At 33.6% G+C, this 19797-nt stretch overlaps 1 protein-coding gene and 1 long non-coding RNA gene across 12 annotated transcripts in view; one reads left to right on the top strand and one right to left on the bottom strand.

Moving 5' to 3' along the window:
* The window catches only part of LOC105663390 (uncharacterized), a 64066-nt gene extending 44538 nt beyond the window's left edge, over window positions 1–19528 (bottom strand). The window contains exon 1 of one of the 2 annotated variants that reach the window (XR_013037723.1): window positions 19178–19528. This is a non-coding gene — a long non-coding RNA (uncharacterized LOC105663390). The remainder of the gene's footprint in view (window positions 1–19177) is intronic. The other variant, XR_013037724.1, reaches the window with a different exon arrangement.
* LOC100880577 (uncharacterized) overlaps window positions 1–19797 on the top strand; it is a 789502-nt gene that overhangs the window by 70899 nt on the left and 698806 nt on the right. The gene's annotated exons all lie outside the window — the stretch shown is intronic.

The following is a 19797-nucleotide window of genomic DNA, read 5'->3' as shown; positions in this document are numbered from 1 at the left end:
ACACCTCTCAAATTTAAATCATCGCAGATAACAAAGAATATGTATCTAATGTTTGCAACTATTCTTCAAAACAAACATTAATGCGGATTAAAGCCGAATCATACGCGACTTTTACGGATGAGTAAAAAATTACCATAATAATAAGCTATTTAAATAAACAAAGTTTGCATATATCGTTAAAACCCCAATAATTTATAATGAACGCAATTTGTAACAGTTAATAGTCTTGAAGATATTTCTTATTGAATCGATTTCCAGTTCCAATTATAATTATTTTCACCGCTTGAAAGTTAACGACTGACAGTAGAAAAGAAAAGATTTTATTAAAATCGAACAGTTTTAAGTTGGCGACATTAATAGTTCAGTTAAAATTAGGTAACTGCAAAAGTTTCGAGTTTTTCTTCGAGCTGTTTCTAATTACTTTACGAGCGCGCTTTTAACGGAGAAGACATTTTCTGTTTACTTTTTCCTTTTTAAATAAATTATGAAGAAAATCATGGCGTCATGAAATGTTGTTGGTTGAAAAGTTATATAACGTGCATGGGAATGAGTGTTGAAAAATAATTGTATTTCGTAATTTTTCGTCCAGACGCTGGCTTCCAATCGGCTTTTTCGGGTTTAATTTTCACACTTGCGCCACTTTCGCCAACGCTAAAACTTATCCCATTACCGTGTCCGCAAATTGAAACTTTTTATGCGTGCAATAAGTGCACGCCTGTTGATAACACCAAAGGTTTGTCTACGCGGATAAAGCATTCTGATGTTCTGCAACATTTCCGTTACAGTCATCTTTACAAGAACATGTGACAAGAATTATTTAAAAGGTGAATAGCAATATTGATTCCGTTTATTTTTCAAAATGCTGTAGGAAATAATATTTTAAACTTTTGACTATACATATAATTGCTGCTCAGCTTTAATTTCCGAAATATTACCAAAATCTGTCAGTACAGTATTGTCTCGAAACAGGCAACAGTTTCCAGCCTCGAAATTAGCAACTGGCCGATCCCGAGCGAGTTGCTTGTTACGAATCAATGTAGAATCAAATGAATGGATCACACTCTAATTCCTAACTTGTCACACTTCACCTTATTTTTTTACAATTATGTGAATATCAGTATACAGCTACATATGTATGTGTTGTGTTATTATTGTGTATTGTATATGTATAATTCATATAGTATTATTATATTGTATATTCTATATACTGCATTACACATAAATAATGTTTCATTTGATTGTTAAATAGATTTATTCAAATTATTAACTAGGCATTAAAATTAAAAAAAAAACAAACCAGCACTATAATTTCAGAAAATATATTTTTCGTAATACTCCAAAATCGCTATGTGTTAGAGTGAGAAAACAATATATTTATTAAACTTAAATAATTTTTCCTCCATTTTTTTTTTATTTGTGTTATATAAATTAATTAAAATTATAGGTAAAAATATACCTGAAATTATTGATCATTGTCAACCATTAGTTTTAAAAAAAAAAACATTGATATAATATAATTTCGGAGAATATACTTTTCATAATACGACAGAATCGCTATGCATCAGAGTGAGAAAACAATACATATGTTCTGTCCTCTTTCTACTATACTGTTCAGTCGACCGTGAAAATTTATGACTTCTTCGGTTTCGCGGACCTCTCACTCCTTTTCGGATCTCTCACTCGGCGGCGGACTTCAATCAAAGAAGTGGGGATAAAAATTTGCTAATTTCGAGGCTCGAAACTGTTGCTTGTTTCGAGACAATACTGTACTATTGTATTTAACTTTATACTCATGAGTCTAAAATCACTAGTTGTAATCCTGTATAAATTTACACAGAGTATAATATCTAGTATATACAGGGTGTTACCTGTAACGCTACTCACGATTTTTCTCCCACTTGCAGCCACCATACGAAAAAAAGTTTAGAATAAAATTTGCAGGGTATGAAGTGCACAATAGATATTAGTAAAGCAAATTTTGAAAACAGTTTGTTCTCTTGGCAAAGTCAAGGTCACCTTGGGTTTTTTAAATAGGAACATACATTTTTTTTTATTCATAGCTTTAGAGGACATTGAGATGAATTCAAAACATATATTACATTATATTTTTATTAACATATTACTCGATTTACAGAAGTGGAAAAGTGAAGTAAAAGACTGGAATATTATATGATGAAAGGCGGCATATGTTACATTTTGAACATGTATGTTAGATAAAAAGGTCTTTGTGATAATTAGCGATCTGTATTCTTCGAAAGTTCTGGGTTAAGTGCCCTGCTGTCCCTCAAGGTCCGCTTAACGAAGGATGCAATATCCTCCCCACTCTGTGACCAGATCCTACTAGAATACCCTAATCTCTGTGCACGTGCCACGCAGCACCATGACGTCGGGTCATCGGCCACGAGACACGACACCTTCGGTGATCCTCAAAGAAGAAGGCATCGACCTCTAACCATAACATTCGCGACTCTTAGAATTCGTCGCGGTCCTTAGCTATCGGTTACCACCGATCCTTAGCTCGATGACGGACATGAGTTTATATTATCGTCATCCCAAGACCCCTAAGAACCGGGTCAAAATCCGGGATACGATGACCCTGACACGTGTGCCACCTTTGCACACGGCTTGACGCTAACATGTAATTAAATAAAGTGTATTTTTCTTATATTCTAGTCGCGTATTTACATTCAGTGATCTCTTTGGAACCAAATAATGGTTACCCTACCAAAGTCAAAAGCTAAGTACTTTACATTTTTCCACTTCTGTAAATCGAGTAATATGTTAATAAAAATATAATGTAATATATGTCTCGATGTCCTCTAAAGCTATGAACAAAAAAAAAATGTATTGTAAGACGAGGTAGAAAAATGATTGACACGCTAACTGAGTTCGGTTTCAAAAATACTATATACAGTGTTCATTCCATATAAGCAAAAATGCCCTTTCCGATATAAGCAAAAATGTTATCCCCACCACTGGGGGGAAGACCCCTCGAGACGCCCGAGGTTCGCTCGCCGGGAAATGTAACGTGATCCGGGTATTAGTGTATCCGTGAGACAATACCAATGCAAATATAAAACTTGTTTATTTTTGACTTTTTCGTTATCAAACTTTTACCAATTAATTCTTGACATTTTTCCGATTAAAATGAGATCAAACACGGTATAATTTGGACTTTATTTACTGGTTTAATTGACGATAAAAGTTTCTAACGCAGAGGAGGATAGCGAGTCGAAAAGAAAGAGACACTGCGATCGTGGCAGTCGGCAAAGATCAAAAGTCTGCTCGATTGTTTGCAATACTTGACCATTGCTAATTTTTTTATTTTTCATCCATTTTTTTATATAACTTTTTCCATCATATTCGCAACGTTTTCCAGATTAAAATGAGACCAAACACGACGTAATTTGAGTTATATTTACTTGCAATATCTTATTAGAGTAAAATCATCGATGTACGCGCAACACTTGAAATTACAAGTAAATATGTCCCGAAGTATGTCGTGTTTGGTTTCATTTTAATCGGAAAAATGTCAAGAATTAATTGGTAAAAGTTTGGTAACGAAAAAGTCAAAAATAAAAAAGTTTTATTCTTGTATTAGTAGTGTCCTTCTAGTAGGTCACTGTTTGTTTACGTTCAGTCTCCTTCGCTCGAAATGTAGCACCTTTACGATATACGCAAACGGCGACCGTGATATTTTTCTCTTCTGTCCTTTTCTACGTTCGGCAAGACATCAATCAATGTAGGACCTGTACGATATACGCAAAACTTCATTCCCGAAAGATTTGCTTATATAGAATATCCACTGTATATTATATAAACAGATTCCGTGGGCGAAGTAATGTCCTCAAGAGAAGGATGCCTTTCCAAGGTCTGTGGACGAACGCCTTTTCCAAAGGTCTCTAAACGAATGCCCTCTTCCCGTTCCGCGAGGTTTCCTAGTCCCCGCGAAACTTGAGTCCCCAGGGTTGTTTTATGGCCCGGACGTCACAGCGTCAGGCCTCTACCCCGTGATGGTCGTCGTAGGACGGCCATGTGCCAGTCGTCTCTGCTTTATTGGGGTGGGTCATTGGGAATTTTCTAACAGTATGTTCCTATTTAAGAAACCCAAGGTGACCTTGACTTTGCCAAGAAAACAAACTGCTTTCAAAATTTGCTTTACTAATATCTATTGTGCACTTCATACCCTGCAAATTTTATTCTAAACTTTTTTTCGTAAGGTGGCTGCAAGTGGGAGAAAAATCGTGAGTAGCGTTACAGGTAACACCCTGTATATAGGTAGTAGGTGGGATGATACTAAATAACTTTTTCCTTTACCAAAATGTTGACTGATGCTTAGTTTTTTAATTATTAGCGAAAAACGCTGACCAATCAGAGCGCGAGAATAACACGTGTCCGGACACAATAGCGACAGCTTCGAGCCGTGATCGTGATCGTGAATAAGCATGTTTTCACCGTGACCGTATAATTATTAACGGAAAACCGCTATGTCAAAGTTAAATCAAATAACTAGTAAAATATTTCTAAGTGTTATACAGTAAATATTCGATATGTGCACAAATGATCTGTACGATATGTGCACCAAAGTTATTCCCACCACTGGGGGGAACCCCTTCAGACGCCGTGAAGCTCGATCGTCGAGAAATGTAACATGATCCGGGGTCGGGTATATCCGTGAAGCAATATACAGGGTGTCCCGTAACTAGTGTTACTCCCTGAAAAGGGTAGTAGAGGACGTCATTCTGAACAAGATTTTCCTTTGCAAAAATGGGGTTTGAAGCTTCGTTTTTGAATTATTAAGCAAAAACACGGACCAATCAGAGCGCGAGGATTTCGCGCGCTCAAACGCGAGAGCGACAGCTTCGAAAATGACAGTCGATCGTGATCGTGAACAAGCGTATCGATACCACGTCGGTATAACGTCGGTATATCGTCGGTATAACAGGAAGCTATTAGGTAAAAGTTAAATCGAATAATGAATTAAGAAATTAAGAATAATATTAAATTCTTTGTAATTCATGAGTGAGAGATAAACCAATTAGTTGTTGTTTACCCATACCAAGTATATTGTATTTATTTTACGCCTTCGAAAAGGAAAAAGAATAAATTCAAGAAAATTAATTTTTCGACTCTTCGAATGAAGCAAACGAATAAATTCATGTTTCAAAACGAATGAGTACCTTGTCTATGAAATGGGATAAAATTGGAATAAAATATCTAATGCAGTACCTCATTGAAGTGAAATAAATCAATTGCTGCGTACGTATAATTTTAAAAATACGGAAACAACTTAAATAAAACTTACCCATTGATTCATGAGAAAACAAGCTTCGATAAAAAATATTTGTGTCACCGGGTAGATCCACCGATCAGACTATCAACAGCTGATGTCCTGACAGGGTCAATGAACTCTCAATTTATTTCACTGTCTCTTTCTAATAATTGCACAACATAAGAACGACCGGTAAACGGACCGAATGAAAACGCGTAAACGATTATTCATAGATATGTATGTTTAACGATACGCTATATTCCAATTATAAAGTATCCGAATTGAGGAACCGAAATTATATTACATATTTTATTAGAAGACATTGTTAGACTGGCCACGGATCGCGGTTTCGTTCTCGATCGCGAGGCATATGTCGCGATCGGTTGCCATGCAACGATGGTCTATTGAACGACTGCGGCGTCGATCGACAGTCGTCGTTTATTGTCGAAAGAAACGTGTCGAAATAAAATGTATCATTGTTTCTAATTGAAAATTCTGTTTTCTTGCTTTCAATATAATATAGTGTAAATTATTTATGAATATTCGTCCACGTGTTTTCATTCGTCCTATTTACGTGTCGGGCTAACACTGAAAATTAGTGAAAATTAGTAAAAAGCGACAGAGAAAAGTGATAATAAAAACTAATAATGAAAGATAACAGTGAAGTTACTTGAGCGTTTTTTGAAAGTTTCTGTATGGTAATTTATTTATGCTATCAGTAAGAATCGGTGGATCGACCCGGTGATAGAGATGCATTTTCATCGTGATTATTTACGGTTCAATGGGTGAGTTACATTTAAATTTGTTAATTATTCAAATTCAAATTTTTATTTGTTGAATGGAAAGGTTATTTCATTTTTTAAAAATAAGAATTTGTTCTTTTTCATCATCACAATATCTAACGAGAATAATTTTCCATATTTTATCTATTGTTTCTTTGCGATAACAAATAAATGTATCGAATAAATTCGACTTATTCTGATTACGTGAGTAAGGACAACTTTCTTCATTTCTTATGCATTAATAAATGATAATCCAATAATAATTCAGATTTTTTCATCCGTTTTTCAATGTAACTTTCATCTAACAGCTTTCTATCATACCGACGCTATACCGACGTGGTATCGATACGCTTGTTCACGATCACGATCGACTGTCATTTTCGAAGCTGTCGCTCTCGCGTTTGAGCGCGCGAAATCCTCGCGCTCTGATTGGTCCGTGTTTTTGCTTAATAATTCAAAAACGAAGCTTCAAACCCCATTTTTGCAAAGGAAAATCTTGTTCAGAATGACGTCCTCTACTACCCCTTTCAGGGAGTAACACTAGTTACGGGACACCCTGTATATACAAATATAAAACTTTTTTAATATTGATTTTTTCGAGATCCAACTTTTACCAATAGATTCTTGACATTTTTCTGATTAAAAGAAGACCAAACACGACATAATTTGGACTATATTTACTGGTTTAATTGACGATAAAAATTTCTCACGTCGAAGAGGATAGCGAGTCAAAAAGAAAGAGACGCTACGATCATGGCAGTCGGCAGAGATCAAAAGTCTGTTCGATTGTTTGCAATACTTGAGCATTGCTAATTTTTTTATTTTTCATCCATTTCTTTATATAACTTTCTCCATCATATTCGCGACATTTTTCTGATTAAAATGAGACCAAACACGACGTAATTTGAGTTATATTTACTTACAATATCTTATTAGAGTAAAGTCATCGATGTTCGCGTAACATTTGAAATTACAAGTAAATATGGCTCGAAGTACATCGTGTTTGGTCTCATTTTAATGAGAAAAATGTTACAAATATGATGGAAAAAATTTCATAAAAAAAAATAAAAAATAAAAAAGTTTCATTCTTGCATTAGGAGTGTCCTTCTAGTAGGTCACTGTTTGTTTATGTTCAGTCTCCTTCGCTCGAAATGTAGGAACTGTACGATATCTGCACCAGTTCAGACCCGAGAATGGTACACATATCGAATATTCACTGTATCTTGAAAACTAATAAAAATTGGGTAAATACATTAAATCTTAATCAATATGTCTTGAAAAGCACTATCGCATGATCGAAAAAAAATATAGTTCCATTTAAAAAACGCAACTTCACCATCATATGTTTTACATTAATAACATAAAAAGAATTGCGTTTAGCCAAAACATATAGCCCCTTTTATCCTGAAATTTCCATATAAACACTTTTTCGTGTGATCAGTAGTTTATGAAATATCGCGCTGTCACACTTATTGTTAGGTATGGTCACCCTATATGTTATATAAATTTAAAGTTTAACAAAATAACTATCTAAATAACTATCAAAATTTGATGGTTTAAAGCTATCATAAAGTAGCACTTGTGTTACATCAATTTGGAGTCTCACATTTTATTGAAAATGATCATACAAACATATCGTTAATATTCTCTATACAAAATGGTTAACAGTTAACCGTATTACTACTCACTCTACAAAGTAATCAATGACCTTCTGGCAAACAGCAAATTCGAATTCAGAAACTTGACAAGATATCGTAATAATCATATGTTCAAGTTTCAAATTGATGGATCATACATATTGATGCATAATACTTTTATGTGATCACATTATGTTTGACTCTCGGTACTTCAAAATTAGCAGTTTCGTATAAAAACAACTCGATTTAGTGGCGCATTGAGTAATATTTTTTTTTAAGATGCCGTCGCAAATTATTCAATGAAATTACGAAATTTTTATTTTATATGTGTTGTAATTTCCTTTTAAAAAATGCTGAAAAATAGAATAATTTTAATACAATTATACTAGACAGGCTTCCTAAGAAGTAAAAGCATTTTGGGTAATTATTCTATAATATATTGTCCAACTTATTAAATTATAATATTCAGTTGTTTAAGAACTTAATCCTTAAACAAAATATTTAAATAATGGAAGGTACGAAATCATTTGAAAAAATTACTAAGTTATTTGAAGCTTCCAATGATATAGTCATTAAAAGAGGTACTTATACGTTTCCGTTGATTGGATAAAACGATTCAATGCGATTCGCATTTCAAACACTCGAATAACTGCCTGCGTCATTATCACAGCGCACTACAATTACCAATTTCGTATTTAAAATCTTTATAACTGATTAATTAGTAGCTAACAAAGCAATTTTCATCGTGGAGTAATCGATAGAATCAACGCGGCGCAACGATCGACGTAGAAATGGCTGAACAGGAATGGTCCAGTAATACAGAAATGTAGGATAATTGGATGAAACTCGATTTAAGTGAAAATTAAAATCGGATATTGAGGAGTTCTAGTGAAAAGTAGAAAATCCGTATGATACAAAAGTTTATATAAAAGCGTAATCAGAAAAGATTGATTTTCGCGTGGAATTTGATACATTTACACATAATATGTGAAGGACGGTATCTCCCCAAAATGATTTCGCACCAAAACAGAGAAATTAAAATGTCTAGATTTCAGATATTTTGTAGCTTATAAGCCGATTAAAAACGTCTATTCCTAAAAATGAAAATAATTGTCGGTTTTTGTTTTGATATTTGCCAAATTGATATTTTGGCATCCATTTAAATGGGAAAATGATAGAATTATGATATTTATACTTTTCTTGAAAGATTTAGAAAGATTTATAGAATAGAAAGTTGAAATATGGACTAGAGTTATAATATGAATTAAATGATTATTTTTGTAGTAACTGTCGAATATGACGAAGACTATAAAAGGTGAAAGAATTTGCTATTCTCTAATGCCACTTACAAGAGACATCATCCAATTGTTACATGCCGATTTTGATGAAACTTATATATGTTATAGAACTCGAAAAAATATTTGACACGTATTTTTTCACGTGCGAATATTCACCTTCAGGTGGTGAAAATAGATGTGAAAATAGTGGTGGGTCTAAAGAAAAAATACGGACAATTGGAATTTTTAATTTCTCTCATGCAAAAAATATTACTACGGCTGGAGTTATACGCATGTTTTATATCTTCCGGTCGATACACGATTGATTTCTATAATATTCTAGACATTGTCCCATAAAACATGCGACCCAAGTAAGGTACCCCGCTTGTTCCACGTTATGGGCGCGTACTGGTGATAGTATTGTGAATTATGAATAAAATTATGAATAGTATTAGTAAGGTAGTATTATGAGTAAAATTTGTAAAATCAAATTCTGTTTTTTGCTTTTTTACATTCGGTCCACATTACCATCCCAATCCCTAAAACTAAGTTTTGCATACGGTTCTGTGAAAATGGATAATTTCAAAATAGTGAAACTTTCATTTTAAAAAATTGCAAATCCTTTATTTTACATAAATTATTTTACAAAATTTTATGAATGTAATACTATCTTTCTTTGTTCATGAAATTTCTACATTTTTGGTATATTTTTTCCTTGAAAAAAAAAAGTTGTTTTTAATTCCATCTTTTGCTATACTAAAACTGAGGACAGTCAACATTTGTTTAGAAATAATTAAAAATCACTGGATTATTTATAATATAACTAATAAAACTCGATTCAAAAATATTCTGAAAAGGAAATATATTATACAACAAAATTTCCTCTATAAAAGTTGACCAGTTCATTGTCATTATAGTCACATAGCCAAATTCTTATTCTATAAAGCCTATGATGATTTATTGAATAGAAACTGCATTTTTATTGCAGATTTTGAATCATCATTTTGGACTAGATATTTTAATTATTATAAGCCAGTTCTGCGCGCATATGACACATAATTCTTTCGTAATTTATCCAACTCTTCGTATCATGGTACAATGTTATTCTTATTCTTATTCTTCGCTCTATTTCTCTACTTTCCACCATGCTATCCACGACACAAAGCACGAGTGTTCGTGAGTGTAAAAGTATAGTGTTCGCATAATAATTTTTTAGAGACTTTATTCGAATAAATAGAGTGCCTGCTAGAGACTGAAATTTCGCGAAAACAAAGAGAGAGCGACAAAGAGAAAATTATAAAATGGATGCAGTATCGAACTATAACAAAATTTTTCCAACTTCATTTTTACTCCGGAGACTTCTATCAGAAAATTGAAAAAGAACTTGAAATTTCAAAAAATGTAAGTAATATGAATAAATCAAATAATTCATTATATAGATTCGTTTAAATTATTTCATCTGTGGCGTTTTTCGCCAAGATTACTATTCTCAGAATTATCACAGTGATTGAAATCATGCCATTTTTTATTATTAAAGTTATGCATCCAAAACTGATGGTTTTTCAATATAATTAGATTAATCCTTTCTTACACAAAATTATAAGCTAAATCCAGTGATCTAATAACAAGTTTATGATTTCAAAGAAAGCAAACTTAACCTTCATATATCCCGTACACGTTCATCTGTAAAAAAACTAATTATGTTCAATTATATTCCTTTCGAAATCATTTAACCACCGTCTAAAACATTTTTCAATACAATTATTATTTACGCAATAAGTATTGTTATGTAAAATAAGAAATTCAATAAGCACTCAATTAGTAAGCACATTCAACACCACACACATGCTTTTATTCAAAAACGTTCAAAGTTAAACTCACTGCTCCTATTATTATAATAAATACGTTTAATAGTTGTTGGTGCAGTCATTTTAATATCCATTCTATTTACACACAATGTTCATTGGCCGTTAATTCAGCGAGTAAAGCGTAGCATAAATGAAAGTTTCTATTACATGAAAAATGAAATTTTGTTCATGCTAAAACATCCCCTTTCACTCCTCTCATGTTCGTTCTAAACCCTTTATGAATCTTTTAATACACCAAAAATTTAGTAACATTTTTGCTTGAATGACGGTGCATCAATTAGGTCGTACGTTGAAAAGTTCTGTTTTACGATTTCATATCACTTTCTCGTAATATGAATACAAATGTCACGAATTATAATGTGCTTCAGGTATGCGTACAGAACGGTGCAGAGTGTCAACTCTTTTGACATGCGTGCATTGTGACACGAGTCGAATTTCCCACGTGACTGGCTTGTAGAGATGCAATTTTATCATGGTTTATTCTACGCGTAACGATTACGTTGATACAAGAATTCTTATTTAATTTAATACCATTGATTTATATTGCACCCTTTTTAATTCCACTGAAAATTGCTCCTTAACTAAAATTACTGGCGTTAAATTCATACTCGCTTATAAATCGAAAATAAAGTAAAAACATAAGTAAGTAAATTTTGAGCATTAACAGACATGTAGAACCGCTTTTCATCTTGACAGGATATATCAAACATTCGCACAAAAATGGAATAATAAAATTTTGTAGCATGAAATATGAAATCTAAAACCATTTAGACTGGTTAATAGTTCTAGTTTTTATGGATTATTTTGATAATTAGACTTCAGATTTTAATACTTATCTGTGATTTAGAATGTATAAACTTATGAAATATATTTTGCTAATAAAATTCTAACCATGTTATTATTTTTTGTTGCAAGCAACAATAACTGGGTATAATGCGAAATATGAAGTAAAATAAAAAATAACTAATTAGCTGATCCATCAGACATTTGAACGCGGTAATTATTAGAATAGCGGCAGTTGCATCAACAGGTGTAACTCGTACTTAGTTAAATTATTAATGTAATTAAGCGGTTATTGATTTTCTTTCGCATCAATTCACGAGATCATACCACTATCTTATTGTTGATCGTTGTTTGTAATTTAAAAATGAAATCATAATTAAAAGGAAATCATTTGACCATTCAAATTTTTGAGTGCAAAATGTTTAACTTCGAAATAAATAGGTCCGAACACGTATAGATTTGATTTTGGAAAAGAAAATTATTTGAGAAACATGTCATCAACGATTATTATGCCTAAGAAATAATTAAAAAGTCACAGAGATAGTTACTTTTATTTTATATTAGCAAATTATTCTCATGGTCCAAAAGGCGCAAACAAGATAAACTACACTGTCCGAAAGACGCAAACAAGATGACTTAAATAACGCAGCGCAGTTTAGCGATAAGCAAATGTATACATGTAACAAGACTTATTGTGAGGCAGGCGTGTATGCAAGCAATAATCATAAATCAGTCTCCGGTGTTACATCAACAGAATCAATCTCCGCCATTTGTAACATTCGATATTGCGCGGGCGTAAATTAAAGTTTTTTTTAAACTCTCTTCGTTTGTAACAAGAAGTAAGAAACAAATTCTTATTAATTTGTAATCCAAATTATGTCGAAAAGAAAAGAAAGTACATTCAATAATTTTACAAATCACAAAAATGAAGTTTAATGTATTACTTACTAATACTTACAAGGGATATCACCCAATTGATACACGCCAACTTTGATGAAATTTTTATGTTATAGAACTCGAAAAAATATTGGACACGTATTTATTCATGTGCGAATATCCACTCCAAAGTGGTGAACATAACTCTTAATGTTGGGGTTGAGAAACATATTTTTGCAAATATCTCAAGAACTATTAGGCCTAAACAAACAATTCAAAGTGCAAATTTTCTATTTTAGAAGGTCAATCATATGGCATAAGTGGATTTTTGAAAAATTTATTTGTTTAAAAAATATGTTAAAAATTAACATTATTCTGCAAATTTTTTAAATAAAACATTGTACCATTTTGATCAAATTTTACGTACATAAACTATGGGCCCAAAGGAAAATGCGGATAAATTGAAATTTTTAGTTCGCTTGTGGAAAAAATATTACTGTCGTTGAAGTTATACGTATATTTTATACCTTCTGTTCGGTGCACGACTGATTTTTATACATAATATTCTGAAAATCATGTTATATTACATTTTTTGTACTACTTTATTTAAAAAAAAATTTGAGGATCCATAGGTGCCTTTATAAAAATGTGGGCCGGAGTCCGATATCCTATCTGTTCCGCGTTATGGGCGTGTACTGATAGCAATATGAGACGCACGAAAGATCTAAACGCGTAAAATTGTACTTGTGCGAAATGTAATATCTTCATAATAATGCAGAGTACGTGCAATGAAAGGAATAGCATCTGTTGATTAAGAATTGCCTCACGATTGTAAAATATATAGCAACTCTGAAAATACAATTTTTTTATAATTTTCAAAATTATGGCTTTTATTTTGAAATGATTTTCTAATGTATTATAAATGGTACTAAACGTAAAAGATGTGATGATGTTATGTTTTATAAAATCGAAACCGATATCAGTCTTTGTCAGCGCATATTTTACAAAAATGGCATAGTTTTAATTTGATTGAAACTGAAGTCAACGGTCAATATGTTCCGCTCTGCTACTGATGCAACCATACCGTAACCATGCGTACTTAAACAGTTTCTATATCTAGGTGCGGGCAATTGATTATGAATTAAAGGACACATTTTGATAATTATGTCCTATGCATGTAGGTTAATTTGTAAATCTAACGTAGGTACAAGATTTGATATTTCATGTGCGAAACTTTTCCATATTCTATAACCATATACATCAGAAGGTTGTATTAATCCAGTACTGTTTCAACATAAAAATTACCGTTCTGGAAATTATAAAAAAATGATATTTTCAGAGTTACTATATATTTTACAATCGTGAGGCAATTCTTAATCAACAGATGCAATTCCTTTAATTGCACGTACTCTGCATTATTATGAAGATATTACACTTCGCACAAGTACAATTTTACGCGTGGAGGTCTTCCGTGCGTCGAATACTGTCATCAGTATACACCCATAACGCGGAACAAATAGAATATCTGATTCGGACCCCATATTTTTATAGAGGCACCTATGGACCCTTAAATTCTTTTTTTAAATAAAATAGTACAAAAAATGTTATATAATATGATTTCCAGAATATTATGTATAAAAATCAGTCGCGCAACGAACAGAAGGTATAAAATGTACGTATAACTTCAATGACAGTAATATTTTTCCCACAAGCGAAATTAAAAATTCCAATTTATCCGTATTTTTCTTTGGACCCATAGTTTACGTGTGTGAAATTTTATCAAATTGGTTCAATGTTTTATTAAAAATATTTGTAAAAATGTTAATTTTTAACATATTTTTTAAACAAATAAATTTGTCAAAAATCCACTTGCGTCATATTATCGGCCTTCGAAAACCGGAAAATTTGCATTTTTAATTTTTTGTCTAGATCTTATAGTTCCCGAGATATTTTCGTAAATAGTTTTTTCAACCCCAACTTTAAGGGTTATTTTCACCACTTCATAGTGGATATTTGCCGATAAAAAGAATATGTGTCAAATATTTTTTCGAGTTCTATAACATATAAAAATTTCATTAAAATCGGCATGTATTAATTGGATGGTGTTCCTTGTTAGTAACAAATGATTGCAATTCCGATTTACAGAGCTATTGCCATGTAATGGGTCTACTCATTGTTAATTTGCAACATCAAACCATAAAAAAAAAGTCGAAGATTGGGATATAGTGAGGGTTTCAACTTTTCTGTATAATTATCCTAATTGAATATATAATTAAAAATGAAACAATTATTTACAAACGAAATCAGGTAGAAGAAAAACATCTGATCCGTATTAAGTATTGTGCTCTTTAATTCGCTTTTTACAAACGATTTCGAAGTAGGCTACCGTGACCTATAACTTCCGGTTGGGCAAGTATTATCTGGGCTATCATCGTATGCAACCAAGTATAAAAGCACGAGTTACGGCGATCCACTGGTTGCATCGAAGCAAAGAAAACTTCACAGTCTACTGCATATTCAGTACATTTTAGTTGACGCGTGCTCAGTGCCATGTTGTTGTGCCAATTGCTGGATGACAATTTGGCTTATAATCGATGATCTGCTTAATATCAACGATGGTTTCGGTATAGTACGTTGCTAACAAAGCTCTAACCAAGTAACATCAAAGATCATTAAACTGTTAATTATTTCTTACCCCAAGAAAAAATAGACAGCCATTGAAATTATTTAGTTTGTTTTTGTCCGTTGTACACCAAGTAACCTTACGACTAATATGGAAAAGATCATTTAACGAAGTGAGTTTGTGAATAACATTCAGGCTCACTATTTTTAGAAATGTGAATAAATTTTTGGAGTATAGTTTTGGATATATTTGATAACTGATTTTTATAACACTTCTGGGTAGGCAAGAAATATGAAATATTAACTGATAAAATATCATTAGACCATCAGTTTTTAAGAATTTAATTATAATAATATAATAATTACATTAATACTAGTGAAAATTCGAAAGGGTCAATTGTACTAAAATAGAGATAACATTTAACATTTTATGACACATTTTTATAACAATATAATATTTTAAAATTCCTTAAGAAACTATAAAACTATAACTATAAATTATAAATTATAGTTTAACTATAGTTTACACTATAAAATATAAAACATATAAAATAGTGTAATATAAATTAACTGAAAAAAATGAACATGATCTACTGTACAATTTATTTGAAGCATTAGGAAAAATGGAAATACACTATTTTTCAAAGCCTAGCTGTGGTGAAACAATCGCCTTAAACAAAATAACTGACTAACCTAATGAAAAACTGCTTGTCGTTCGCAATTCGTGCAAATTAGAAACAGTTTTTATATCACGATTGTTATTTAAATTTCAGTTAAATTGAAATAGTTTTTGTTTTTTTTTTTACATGTACATATTTGAAGAAAACGACATAAAAGTAACTTTGGGGTCATTCGACTTTGCAATTTTGTTTTAACCGAAATATGCTGTAGTTCATAAGTGAAATTAAGAGGGGTTTAAGTCATCATTTTACCGGTCTGGAATTTGCTAAGGAGTAATGACTTCAAAGTTTGCAATTTTTGGTCATTTTGGCGAAAACAGGTTTCACTTACAAATTTTTTTCTCAAAAACTACTTATCCAATTTAGCTACATCTTTTTGTGTTTTATTCATAAGGAATTGGGCTATTATAAATTTTTCTTGACTTCGTTTATTTGGTTTATAATGTCAAAAAATTTAAACAAATTCTTTTTTGCGTTTTTTTCAAACGAGGGTTGTAAAGGGATGAAATTTAAAAAAAAAACATGTGGTCATATTCCTCGAAGCTTTCCTTTTAAAATAAGCCCTTCAAAAGGATAAAGCCTCGAAAATTGACATCACAATAAACTGGAAAATGACGCGGTGTACATTCGTTTTAGGTAGGCAAGTCGTGCACTCCACTATTATGATCGGTTGTTTCGTACTCCTGGTCTCAAAGTAAATACGAGAAAACTCGTTACAACTAAATAACCCCGATTTATATCTCGGAAACTATACTGATAACCACCCTTAGCCAGGGACACGTTTTTTAATCATAATTTCATTGTAATTAAATTAAATTTATGACCTTACATTTTTTAAAAACAAGACAGAAAGTTGTAAAGTAAAATACACTTCTAATTTTTAACGTATCAATTAATAAATTGAAGGAGTTTGCTCTTCCCGCTTGAAGAAGGAAGCGCCATCTTCTGACTTTATTATTAGTAGACTACCATTAGCGATCGATAGATCACTTCCGTTCAAGCTGCAGAGTAACGCATATCTTTTGTATCTCCGAACTAATGTGAAATATATATATATATACATGTGTGTGTTATTAAATGTATAAAAGAACTATTATTATTTTCCACACCATCCCACATAAATTATTCAAACCATTTCTCTAGATTTATTAAACGATTTATGAACCATCATATCTCATCGCTTAAAAATAATCTAAAATACATTTTGAATTAAATTTTATTGAAAAATGGTCAAATAAGTAACGAGATTAAACTTGACTTTAAATTATAAGAACTGAGATGAAACGAGGTTTATAATACGGAAATAGACCGTTAATATAGTACGATCTGAATGAGTTGATGAAAACCTTTCAGTATTCAAACGCTGTTATTATTAAAATAATTAGGATCACCGAGATCGTCATATATACAAAATCTATCGAAAATGATCTTTTAGTATTCTTTAACCAAAGTTTCGATAGTATTTATTGTGTCTGACAATTTTGTTTTTAGTAATTACCTTTTTATGCAGTGACACTATTCAAAAGGGTAGGCATAAAGAGATATAGAGCGTATATGTATACATGCATACACATGTATTGTATTAATTGTATTAGTATTAATTGTACTAATTTGTAGTAACTGTATTAGTACAGTACGTATGTATTGCATTAATTTTATCATATTTGAATTCACAGAATTTTAAAGGATAACATTTGCAAAAGGCTGTTAAACTTTGAATGATTGGAATACTCCCTCTTACTTTATTTTATATGTAATAGTGGGGAAAGTAAATGTGACATATTAAAATATAAAACAGAATGATTGTAGCCGTTTACGTATGTATATGGAATGAAATACAAGAAGGGAACGTAATTTCTAGCGTAGATAGTATTTGCCAAATGATAGAAGAAAAGTCCTAATCGATGTAGGTCGGGAAACTTGTAGTGGTTTCAAAGTTGTGAATGATTTTTCGATTCTGTTGAAGCAAGTATCTTTCTCGTTTCGGAACCGTCGTTTCAAGTTAGGGTGAGCGTAATATTAACTGAAATCAGGTACGCACCATTCACTGGTAACAGCATCACGACAAATCAAAATGCCCAATTTTTTTAACTGCGAGGATTAAATATTCATGGTAATTATACGATATAACTATACATTTTTTAATTTTCTACGAAGCTATGACGTAGTTATCAGAACCATAACTCGCTTGCTGTGAATCGATGTGTTTTAACTAGTTTAAAATGAGTATTTGTTTGCATAGTTTGTGTACTTTCTGTACCGGTATCCCACAAATTTTGCAACAAAGCTGTTTAAAAGTCATATGTATAAACCAGTGTTATAAGGTCAAATTTTCCTTTTCTGCGTGCAAAAGGTTAATGTTAAACACTAAAAAATGATTCTTTATGAGGTGCTGTCTTTTATCATTTTAGTACGCATAGAAATAGAAATTATATTTACAAAAACGTACACTATTATGTGCAATAAACCTATAAGTAACAGAATACTTTTTCTAATAAGTCAACGTACGAACGATTTTCACTCTTTATAAATAATGTGTCGTGCCACCGTTTGTATACCTCTAATGTTCGTTTTAAAATTTCCCATTTCTCTTCGAAGCACGTGTCTAACTCATCAATCCTATTAAATTAGGTCCTCGGAGAATAGATTTGTCATGCTAATATTCCTTGCCAATTTTCAATATTATTTATGTTCTGTGACGGATCGGTGGGAGGGACGAAAGGAAAAGTCCCTGAGGTGGAGGGCGGCCAGGGAAAGCGGTCCTCCACGTCCCGATACGCACACCCACGGACGATTTCTTTAAAGGGGCGCCAGTACAATGCACGCGTCCGGGGGAATCGCCCTTCCGGCAGCTCTTCCGGGAGCGGTACTCACGGGGGGACAGAAAAGAAGTAGAGAATCCGCGAGTAGCTACGATAAATTTGGCTTTATTGTGGGCCGAAGCTAGCCCTTCGAGAACAACGAGAATGAGCCCTTCGTGGTACAATGTTCGGAAAAGGAACAGGGTCGCGTTCGCTAATTGCGGTGAGGATATCGCGACACGAGGGCTCACGGTACACGCAAATGATACAAAATCGGAAAAAAAAAAGAAAAGAAAAGTGTGGTACGCCTTAGGGAGCACGCCCTCTTGGGGGTCGTGGACAACAAAGGGAACGCTGGGCCTAAATGTAAAATACAACGGAAAAAAAAAGGGTGACCCGAACTGGGGTCAGCGGCCCAGGATCGCGGAGACGAAAACGCAAATCGATACAACGATTTTCCGCGAATACGGTCCCTAAGGTCCTCGTCGCCGGGGCTGGTGGTCCTATCGTCAGGAACCACCCACACGCACACACGCTCGCACACACGCCTAGGGATCTTACGAAAGGCAAAGATCCTACCTTTTTTCTTTTTCTGCTTATTCGTTATGGCGGACGTGGCAGTTTCCCTCCGTCGGCGGGTACACACACCGTCACTCACAGAAAATACACAAAAAAAAATATGTATCGGGGAACGTAAAATATCTAGTTCCCGCCACGGCTCGCTGGCTTCTCCTTTTCTGTATCCGCGGTTCGGGTCCTCGGTGCGCGGAGTTCCCCCTCCCTGAGGATTTCGGCGCCAGGGATGGGCCACGTGGTGTTTCGGCCAGGTCCTGGGGCCCCTTCGAGTGGTAGCTGGGGTGGCTCGTCCCCAGGCCTGGCGTCCCTCGGTGTTGGCTGCCGGTCGCCCCCGCGGAGGTGAACGGGTGGCTCGGCGACCGGTCAGCAGGCGGCGGTGATCTTCGGGCCCCGTCCCGCGCCACCACCTCTCAGGTTGGGGTTTTCCCCGCGCCCGGGGCCGCGGATGCCTCTTCGCTGGGCCGCTGGTCTTCGTGCCGGTGCCGGGGGGGAAAAGGGGCGCGCGAATAACAAAAAAAACGAGAACTACAAAAAAACACGCACTCCTTGCATACGCCCCGCCGCGAGGGGTTGGCAGGGCGGAGGAGAGAGGCCGGCGGGCCTAGTGGCCACTCGTAACGAGG

This window comes from Megachile rotundata, chromosome 3 (assembly GCF_050947335.1).
Source record: "Megachile rotundata isolate GNS110a chromosome 3, iyMegRotu1, whole genome shotgun sequence".
NCBI lineage: Eukaryota > Metazoa > Arthropoda > Insecta > Hymenoptera > Megachilidae > Megachile > Megachile rotundata.
This window is presented reverse-complemented; position numbering and strand designations above follow the sequence as displayed.